Raw genomic sequence first — 10,538 nt, 5'->3', positions numbered from 1 at the left:
GGGAGGCGGAGCTTGCAGTGAGCTGAGATCTGGCCACTGCACTCCAGCCTGGGCGACAGAGCGAGACTCCGTCTCAAAAAAAAAAAAAAAAAAAAAAAAAAAAAAGAAAATAAAGTAATATAGGTAAAGTACTTAGCACAGTGCCTGGTGGTTCTAGTCATTCTTCATTTGCCACCTCCTCCCCCATCCCAATCCAATTTCTGCCCCTCTTTGACTCTCTGTTCCTGGGAGGCTGAACCCTTATGGGCAGCATTCCCTGGTCTCCCTCAATGCCTGCCTTCTTCTTGGGCTTGGCCAAGGGTAGGCACCACCAAGAGATCTGAGAGCAGAGAGAGAGGTGAGGGTATTGGCTCTGCACCCATTTTGATGCCTTGTCTCTGGGAATAAACTACCTTCCTTCCCAATTCCAGCCCCCTTCAGGTACTGCTAGCCCAGGCCATGGGCATACTAGGTCTTCCCTTTGTCACTGAAGCCCCAGGAGCAGTAAAGGCTTCCCATTGTCCCTCATCTTTGGGTGCCTCCTGTTTATTCCTTTGACTCTGCCCACATTGCTATAAAGTGTTTTTCCCTTAAGATTTCTTTAACTATCTGGGATGAATCCTGTTTCCTGCCCAGACCCTAATACACTGTACATAGTCATTTCTTTAAAATGTGAGATTTGGTTATTATATTAAATTATTAATATTAAATATTTAAATTGTTAAATTATTTTATATAGTATTCATCTACTCCACTTGTATTTTCACAAGAACAAATTGGATCCATGGGTACATTTGAACTCCATACCCTGCCTTTGGTAGTAAACCCTTCTTCCTTAATGATGACACTGTAGGTCATGTAAACTGAATTTGTAACACATATGAGTGGATTTAAAATGTGGGACATGGCTTTAAAGTGTCCTGGACACATGCAGAATTTTTCTCTTCCTCTCCTTCAGTGCACTTTTGAGAACCTGCTATGTGCCAAGCACTCTGCTGGAGTCTGGTATAAAGCTCGGTAAGCACAGCTGGAGGTCCTACTTATGTGTGGACCCTGGACTCACATTGCCTGTGTCTGCCTCTGTATCAGCCACTTTGGTGCCCTCCAACTTTAGGCACCTCTCTTAACCTCACGAGGTCTTAATTTTCCTTATACATAAGAATATACACATTCTGTATAATTTTATGTTTCTGATTCACACTTTCATGAGAATTTAGAGTGACAGTTCAGAGCAGGGTTCTTTGTGGTCTCGTCACCAAGATTCAAACCTCAACTTCACCTCTCACTATGTGATTGAGGGCAAATTATTCAGCTTCTCTCTAGTTTATTTTAATTATTGGCAAAAGGTAGGTGATACTAGTAGAACCTACTTCTTGGGTTTCTTGTGAAGCTTTAAATGAGTGTAAGAAGTCAGTCCTCATTGTTAGCTCTCCCCAGCCTTGAATCATTTTTCTAAAGTAGATTGGGAAGAGCACAGGCTTAACAATCAGCCAGATCAGGCTCGGAATCCCACTCCATCACTGACCCATAGAGTGACTTGGGAAGTAACTTAAGCTTTCGGAACCCCAGTGTCCTCATCTGCAAAGTGAAGATAACAATACTTAACCAGGCTGGGCACGGTGGCTCATGCCTATAATCCCAACACTTTGGGACGCTGAGAAGGGAGGATCGCTTGAGCCCAGGTATTTGAGATCAGCCTGGTCAAGATGGCAAGACCAAGTCCCTACAAAACATTTTTTTGAATTAGCTGGGTGTTGTGGTGCATGCTTGTAGGCCCAGCTACTCAGGAGGCTAAGGTGAAGGATCCCCTGAGCCCTGGAGTTCGAGGGTGAAGTGAACCGTGATCATGCCACTGCACTCCAGCCTGGATGAGAGAGTAAGACCATGTCTCTAAAAAACAAAACAAAACAATACCATGTATTTATCTTCCCCATTTCCCCTAAATTAAAAATCATTTGAGCCAGATAATGTGATGAAAGATAAAGGCAGGAAAATATGAAATGATATTCTGGAGAATTGCAAGTAAAAATACAATATAGTGTGTCTTTAAGGTCACTTTTAACATTTGAAAATTTGTCCTTTTAAACAAAAGCTCTATAAGCATAAGAGAGAATGATTTATCCACTTTTATTATTTTCTGACCATTTGTCTGTTAGAGTGTGAGAGAATAAATTGGAATTAATAGAATGGTTTATAGATAGATCTCCAAGCCAACTGCTATAAAAACCACAAAATCAGTTTTCTTTAATTGTGTTTTTTTTTTTTTTTTTTTTTTTTTTGAGACACAGTCTCGCTCTGTCACCCGGGCTGGAGTGCAGTGGCCGGATCTCAGCTCACTGCAAGCTCTGCCTCCCGGGTTCACGCCATTCTCCTGCCTCAGCCTCCTGAGTAGCTGGGACTACAGGTGCCTGCCACCTCGCCCGGCTAGTTTTTGTATTTTTTAGTAGAGACGGGGTTTCACCGTGTTAGCCAGGATGGTCTCGATCTCCTGACCTCATGATCTGCCCGTCTCGGCCTCCCAAAGTGCTGGGATTACAGGCTTGAGCCACCGTGCCCGGCCTAATTGTTTTTAATACAAAGTGTAGTGTCTTTGTAGCTATGCTGTCATTCGTAACAGGAGAAGAACATCATGTCAAAAGAAAAGAAACCTGCACGGCATGGTAAGTCAGGGAGGAAAGTCTGGTCAGCTGGGCAAGCACTGGACCAGTGACTCAGGTGCTGGTCAAATGTACCACCTTCCCCTGACCTGATGACACCTTGCTCTGCCCTCTTTGTTTCGTGTTTTTGCTTCCATGCTGGGATAAGGATGAAAGAGCAATTTTATGTTAATTGCTCCATCTCATTCTCTAAAGGACTAAGGTGGCAAATAGTTTAAGAAAGGGAGACCTTAGAACATTTCGCAAATTATGAAGTTCTTAATAAATGCTTAATAATAACAATGCAAAGCAAAGAATGAACTCTTTTATTTAGTTGACACCTCTGTATCAACTTTTCTTTAAAAGCATTTCTCAGGTTCCTTTTCTTCCAAAGCCGGGTTCATTTAAATCTGGCTTATTTAATAGCCTGCCTTTTTCCATCTTGTTGAAACTATTTCTGAGCCTGGAGAGTGACCCAAAGGGCTGGCCAGAGCTGTAAAGCCAGCAATATCTAACTTATCTGATTCTTGCTTTGCAAGCACATCTTGCATTTTTTGTGGCTTGAGGGAAAAAAGTGGGGATATAGAGAGGTGGTTTTAGCCTGGTCTCTGCTGACTTGTCTGCCTCCCCCACCCTCAGGGTAATCTGGAGCACATCTTGAGCTTCTCCCGGTCAAATTCCATTTGCAAGTAAAGTGTCAGGGCTCAACTAGATTTCTGAGTTCTTTTACATGTCTTAATGCTCTCCTGCAGATGATGGGGGCAATTTTCACATTCCAGCCTGGCAACAGTCCCCTGAGCCAAGTGTACACTGCCCCAGGGCCAGATTCCAGCTCTCTGATTCCTCCAAGCTCCCTTCTAGCCACTTCATTAATTACATTAGAAACCTGGCCCTGCAGTCATCTGAGTTTATGACCTCTGAGAACCAGTCTTTCTCTCTAAAGCTGGGAGCATGCCTGTATGTGAGCACAAGCTCATATTTGGTTCTTAGTTGATAGGCAAGGGTTGGCCTGAGTAGAGATGGAAGTGCTGGCCAAGATTTCTTTCTTCTAAAAGAAATCTGGGAAAACTTGGTGCAAGTGATAACAGGCATGTGTCTATTTCAGAAACCAGTTGGTGGATGTAGAATATTTTCCAGGCACGGTTTCCTTGTCCCCAAAACATAAGTTCATATACATTGATTGGTTTGAGCGACAATCAAGATAACATGGGCTCTAGTGCTTAGGAAGTATTTGAATCAAAGACAGACTTTCTAAAATTACCTTTCATTGGCAGGGTGTGGTGGCTCACACCTGTAATCTCAACACTTTGGAGGCCAAGGTGGTGAATCACTTGAGGTCAAGAGTTCAAGACCAGGCCAACATGGTGAAACCCCGTATCCACTAAAAATACAAAAATTAGCCAGGTGTAGTGCTGCTTGCCTGTAATCCCAGCTACTCAGGAGGCTGAGGCAGGAGAATCGCTTGAACCTGGGAGGTGGAGGTTGCAATGAGCTGAGATCATGCCACTGCACTCTAGCCTGGGCAACAGAGCAAGACTCCATCTAAAAAAAAATCTTTTATTGAAACATATAGAGAAAATAACACAAATTATCAGTGTAGAGGTCAATGCATTATCACAAAGTGAACGCACTTGACTAACAATAAATAAGGTAAAAAATACAGCCTAAGAATCCCCTATTGTGTTCCCTCTCCTCTTCGGAAGTAAGTTTTTTATGGTGTTGACAGTATAGCTTCTCCATGTTTTCTTCCAGAACTTATTCTTGGAACCGCCTTGCTCTCTTTCTGTTACTTTTCCCCCTTCTCTTTTTCCTTCTTACAACAAAACAAAATACTATTGACTAGCAGTGGTCATTCTCTTCCCTCTAACCTGAAAGTCAGTAAATTGAGTAGAAAGGACTGATGGGGGCAAAAGGACTGAACCTCCACCACATTTGCGCTGTAAGAAAACATGACATGGTTGCCTAGGCTCCACAGGTTTTTTAAACTCTCATCTCACACAGACTCCATGATACAGGCAAGATTCTTGTAATTTCATAGACAAGGAAATGGAGGCTCAGCAGCTTGATCAGCACTTCTGAAACCAACCCTTTGCCGGGTGTCAAGTCTTCGTCTAGGCCAGGACCAGTGACTTTCAGTGTATAAAGGGAGTTCTCATCAAGGTGGTTGATGGCCCCAGTGTGGTGCGGCTTCCCAGAAAAACGCATACACAGAGAAACACAAAAAGTGCCTATGACTTTGGAGGGTTCCCACGGCTGGCGAACCACTGGTACCTCTGGACAGCCCCCTGCTGCTGCAGTGACTCTGAGGGATAAAACAGCCATCCGTATCCGCGCGCAAGCCCATTACCTTTCAGCCAAAGATAGTATTGCCAATGGTAGTATTGTTAGTGCAGTTCAACTGCAGGACAGACTGACGTCCTTAGAAGCAGCCTCTGTGTGTGTGTGTGTGCACCACGGGACGCCCTCCTTTCCCGCGGAGCTGTCACAAAGGACTTCACTTGGCATCCTCACTCCTCACTTCCCAGGATCACGGACTCCACAAAGTTCTGGTGCCCGTTTCTCCGGGACCACTGCCAGTTGAGCATACAGCTCCGGCCAGGAGGGCGCCAGTGGCCCCGGGAGCCAGGGAGACCAAGGACAACTAGCATTCATTTCTAGACCCCGGCTCCCCCGAAATGCGCACGGTCCTTGGCGGGCTCCGTCAGGGCACGTGGTGGGCGGCGGGGGCACAGCGGCGCCTGGGTACGCGCGTGTGTGCGCACGGAGAGGGTGCCTGGCCGACGGTGCCCACCTCTCTCGTGGCCTTAGTGGCTCCAGGCCTGGTAGGGCCGGGGCCGCAGCTCGGGCAGTGCCCTCCCTACTCCTGGTGGGGCCGGGAGCAGCGGGAGCAGGCACAGCGCCCCTACCGCCCGCTTTTCCGCCTCCATCTCCTCCGCCGCCTCCTCCTCCTTCCCCCAACCACCCGCGCAGTCACAACCGGTTCAGACTGGCCGGGGTGCCCCGCAAAGACAGACAAGGGAGAAAAAGACAACAGGGAAACCCCGGGGAGGAGGAGGAGAAAGAGAAGGTGGAGCCCAGAGAAGGGGGCCGGCTCCCAGCTCCATGTGGCCGCCGCCGCTGCGGGTCTGTGGGGGCAGAGGGCAGCGGCTCCCGGGGCCGCGCGTAGCGGGACCGATTGCCTAATACTCCGGCAGGGGCCGGGGCCGCAGCTGGCTCTGATAAATAGCCGCCCGGCGGGCCCGGAGCTGTACGGGAGAGCGGCGGCCGCGGCCCCCACTACACCACCAGCCCGGCCGCCCGGGGCATTGCGCCGGGTGCTGAGTACCGGAGGCCCCGCAGAGGCCGGGACTCAGGTAAAGGGCTGGAGCTTGTGGGGAGGGTTCCAAGGGAGGGCAGCAGTCCCTGCTGCCCTGCGTCCTGGAGACAAGAAGTCACTCCGACTCCGAGCAGTAGGAGGGGGCGGTGGAGCAGCATGGAACGTGGCTTTTGTCTGGGGTGTATGCCGGGGCTTCGAGTGTCCACGGTGCGCCCGCCCCTCGCCTCCTCACTTTTTGATGGGGTGCTTCTACAAAGTGGGCAAGTTTTCCCGGGAATCTGAAGGAGGCATTTTGCACGGAGTAGAAAGAGAGGGAGGGTGGTCCTGGGGGTGGTACGTTGGCCCCCCAGAGAGCTGCCCCTGGACTCCCGAGAGAGCTTCTAGGGTTGCTGGTGGAAGAGCAGGGAGAGGTGCATGTGTTGCAGGTCTGCCTCCATTTCCCAGAGGACCGAAAGGCCTCCAACTGCCTTGGTCCGGAGCGCGAGCAAGCAGGTGCCCTCGGAGGGTTGGGATTGGGGAGCCGGCGGTACTCCTGACCTACGTGGAGCGCAGCGCGCAGGGCCGGCGGATTCTGCACGCTGGCGCCAGGTTCAGCACCACCCGTCAGCCCTGGGCAAGCGCGGGAGCCCAGCCTTTGCCACCGCCGCAGGAGGCACCGGCACCGCGGCCACCTGGCCGCTTAGCCAGAACTTGGGAGGACTTGGTGCTTAACGCCTCATCTTTGGTTCGCCCGAGGTAACCTGCTGTGGCTTCAGCAGCGCCCAGAGGCTTTCCAGAGAGCTGATAACCACGAACAAACTTGGCCGTCCAAAGCAAATCAATGCTTTACCTTGTTTTGGGGGTCCCTAGTCTATCCAACGCAAATTATTCCGGAAGTTTAGTCAGGATTTACACTAAATATATTACTTATATAGTAAGTTATTCGATATAACGTTTTTGATCAATTTTCTAGGCTACAGTTTTGATGTGTTTTTTAAAAAAATCTTGAATTAACTGAATAATAGTTCATATTGAAGGTGGATTCCCCCATTCCCTGCACCCAGAGTAGAATTTTCCGTTGTTGTATCAAATTTTGTAAATTGTTATGCCTTAACAGTTTCTTGTATTGGAGTTGGCTTCAGCTTTGAGAAATTCTTCAGGCAGGTTTAGGCAGAGCTGAGGAAGCTAGAGAAGATTCCGAAGAGAAAGGATGATTATTTGCTGCATGATTATAGCGTCTTTTAAAACTTCTAATAGGAAAACACTTCCACTTTCCTGGACCAAATGCAGAGTAAAGCCATTTTCTATTATCTGTTGCAATAATTAATAATAAATATGTAAATGCAGAAAACATGGTTAATACCCAAATCATTGCCAGAAACCAGTCCCGCTCCCCACCACCTCAAAAATGTCCTCGGAAGTAGGAATTAGCTAACCAAATAGCTTAACCTGCAATTTTGCAGCAACTCAGACTTTCAGCACCACCCATCCCCTAATAACATCCCTATTGGTTTCTTCCATTTTGTGTAGGCGAGTGGAATAACAAGTATCCTTCATATCCATAGGATGAGCATCGGGAGGAACCAAAGATATGGGGAGGTAGATCAAGACATTAGGAAATCTTTTCCGGCTTCTGACTTTGAGTCTGAAAAGGTGGTGTGAATTGATTGGTGTCTGAATCTTTATCAGGACACATGGTGCTCTGGGGTGGATCTGGCCTTGCAACTCAAGCTAGAGGATGACAACTACACAGCCGTGGTCACATTTTCAAGTTTTACTTCCTTGCCCCAATCTTTCAAACCCCTAATTAATTAATTAGGTAATAAAAATTGTATATATTTGTGATGCACACAACACGATGTTTTGAAATAGTAATACATTGTAGAATGGCCCAACCAACATAATTAACCTATGTATTACCTCACATTTTTATCTTTTTTTTTTTTTTTTTTTTTTTGGTGTGGTGAGAACACTTTCAGTCTACCATCTTTTTTTTTTTTTTTTTTTTTTTTTTTTTTTTTTTTTTGAGACGGAGTCTCGCGCTGTCGCCCAGGCTGGAGTGCAGTGGCCGGATCTCAGCTCACTGCAAGCTCCGCCTCCCAGGTTTACGCCATTCTTCTGCCTCAGCCTCCTGAGTAGCTGGGACTGCAGACGCCCGCCACCTCGCCCGGCTAGCTTTTTGTGTTTTTTAGTAGAGACGGAGTTTCACCGTGTTAGCCAGGATGGTCTCGATCTCCTGACCTCGTGATCCGCCCGCCTCGGCCTCCCAAAGTGCTCGGATTACAGGCTTGAGCCACCGCGCCCGGCCCAGTCTACCATCTTAACAATTTTGAAAATACAATACATTGTTATTAACTATAGTCACTATGTTGCACAATAGATCTCTTGAACTTATTGCTCCTAACTGAAATTTTGTATCCTTTGACAAACATCTCTTCACCCCAACCCTAGCTACTGGTAACCAGGGTTCTACTCTCTTCTCTGAGTTCAACCATTTTAGATTCAAGTCTCCCTCCCCTCCCCTCCCCTCCCCTGCCCTGTCCTGCCCCATCCTGCCCTGCCCTGCCCTCCCCTTCCCTCTTTTCTTCTCTTTCTTCTCTCTCTCTCTGTCTCTTTGTTCTCACTGCAGCCTCGACTTAACCAGGCTCAGGTGATCCTCTCACCTCAGCCTCCCGAGTAGCCGGGACTACAAGCATGTGCCACCGCACCCAGCTAATTTCTGTGTTTTTTGTAGAGATGGGGTTTTGCCATGTTTCCCAAGCTGGATTACAGGCATGAGCCACTGTGTCTGGCCAATTCCTTCTTTTTTTTTTTTTTTTTTTTTTTGAGATGGAGTTTCACTCTGTTTTTTGAGACAGAGTTTTGCTCTTGTCACCCAGGCTGGAGTGCAGTGGTGCAATCTTGGCTTACTGCAACCTCTGCCTCCCAGGTTCAAGCAGTTCTCCCGCCTCAGCTTCCCGATTAGCTGGCATTACAGGCGCGTGCCACCATGCCTGGTTAATTTTTTTGTGTTTTTAGTAGAGATGGGGTTTCACCAGTGTTGGCCAGGCTGGTCTTGAACTCCTGACCTCAGGTGATCCACCCGCCTTGGCCTCCCAAAGTGCTGGGATTACAGGTATGAGCCACCGCGCCTGACTGATTTCCTTCTTTTTCAAATCTGAATTAGTCTCCTATTGTGTGTGTGTGTATCACATTTCTTTATCCATTCATCCACTCATAGACATTTAGGTTGATTCCATATCTTGGCTATGGTGAATGATGCTGCAAGGAACATGGAAATGCAGCTGTCTCTTCAATATAATGCTTTCCTTTCCTTTGGGTATATAGTGAGATTGCTGGATCATATGGTAATTCTATTTTTAATTTTTCTGAGGAAATACCATGTTGTTTTCCATCATGGCTTTCCAAGATAGTATCACTTAATGACTTCGACTTTAATTAATGATTGCAAAAATGTATATATTTTGAGCTACTTAGCCTTTTCTTCAGGAGGTTCTTGGCAGACACCAAAGTAACTCTTATAGATGATGAGATTGAACTATAACAAAAAACCAAGTTCGAAAAAAGAAAGAACACATGGTCCCTGCCTCCAAATGTTTAGTGAGGAAAAATAGACTTACAAATATCTGTATTACAAGATAGTATAAATGGAGTCATAGGGTAGCAACATCAATAGTGTGCTACTGAATGACAAAGGAAAGGAGAGGTTCATTCAAGGCTAAGTATGAAGAAAAGTTGTGGGGTGGGTGTAGCAATTTAGCTGGGACTTGAAGAAGGAAGAGGATTTCCTTGATGGAAAAGAGGCCTGCTGGAACAAGAGAATAGCACAGAGATAAGGAAGTTTAGTGTGTTTACAGGAAGCAAAGCAGTTTGGAGTAGCTGAACTCTGGAATTTAAGACAGATAAGGCTGGGAGGTGGGATGGGGCTAGATTATAGAGACTATGGCATGTCATGCTAAGAAATTAAAATGTGATTGAACATTATTGGTATATTTACATAAACAGTGTCAATGTCCTTAACTGTACTTTTTGCTTTTAATTTCAGTTTTATGAGTTTCCTTCTCAAATAAGTAGTTGATTAAAATCTCAATATTTACTTCCTATCAGTTACTTTCAGTCAATAAAAGAATAATGTATTCCTGATATCCTTCAATGCTTTATCTAAATACAACAGTATTTTACCCCCAAACCTGCATTCCAATGATATGAATAGCTCTTAGCGTGATTAAAACTCTTGGGATTGGAAAACACTTCCACTTTCCTGGGGCAATAGGCAGAATATAGTCATTTTCTATTCTCTGTTGCAATCATTAATAATAATAATAATAATTAATGTTTATTAAACATGTTATGCCAAGGGAGCCACATAGTCTTATGTTATCTAGGGAGGCGTTATTTTGATCTTAGACTGAGAATTTTTACAAGGTCACACAACTAAGTAAATGGACCAAGGAGTCTACCCCCAGAGCCTGTCCTTTGAACTATTGTACTAACATGTAACAGGGGCGTAGTGTATGATAATTATTATTAATATTAGTTAGAAAATGTGCCTGATTCCTGTAGCAGAACTGTTTCTCTGTTTTTCTCTTTGCATCATCATTTTCATCATTCAGATTAATTTTACCTTA

General features: G+C 46.0%; 1 protein-coding gene across 2 annotated transcripts in view; it reads left to right on the top strand.

Annotated features, from left to right (window-relative positions):
* The first annotated feature begins 5,557 nt into the window (after window positions 1-5,557).
* The window catches only part of SLC16A9 (solute carrier family 16 member 9), a 59,165-nt gene continuing 54,184 nt past the window's right edge, over window positions 5,558-10,538 (top strand). Inside the window, exon 1 of one of the 2 annotated variants that reach the window (XM_010364947.2) lies at window positions 5,558-5,968. The gene's annotated coding sequence lies outside the window, so the exon portion shown is untranslated. The remainder of the gene's footprint in view (window positions 5,969-10,538) is intronic. The other variant, XM_030941480.1, reaches the window with a different exon arrangement.

Source organism: Rhinopithecus roxellana, chromosome 11, assembly GCF_007565055.1.
Source record: "Rhinopithecus roxellana isolate Shanxi Qingling chromosome 11, ASM756505v1, whole genome shotgun sequence".
NCBI classification, from domain to species: domain Eukaryota; kingdom Metazoa; phylum Chordata; class Mammalia; order Primates; family Cercopithecidae; genus Rhinopithecus; species Rhinopithecus roxellana.
The sequence above is the reverse complement of the archived record's forward strand: the minus strand, read 5'-3'. Positions and strand labels throughout refer to the sequence as shown.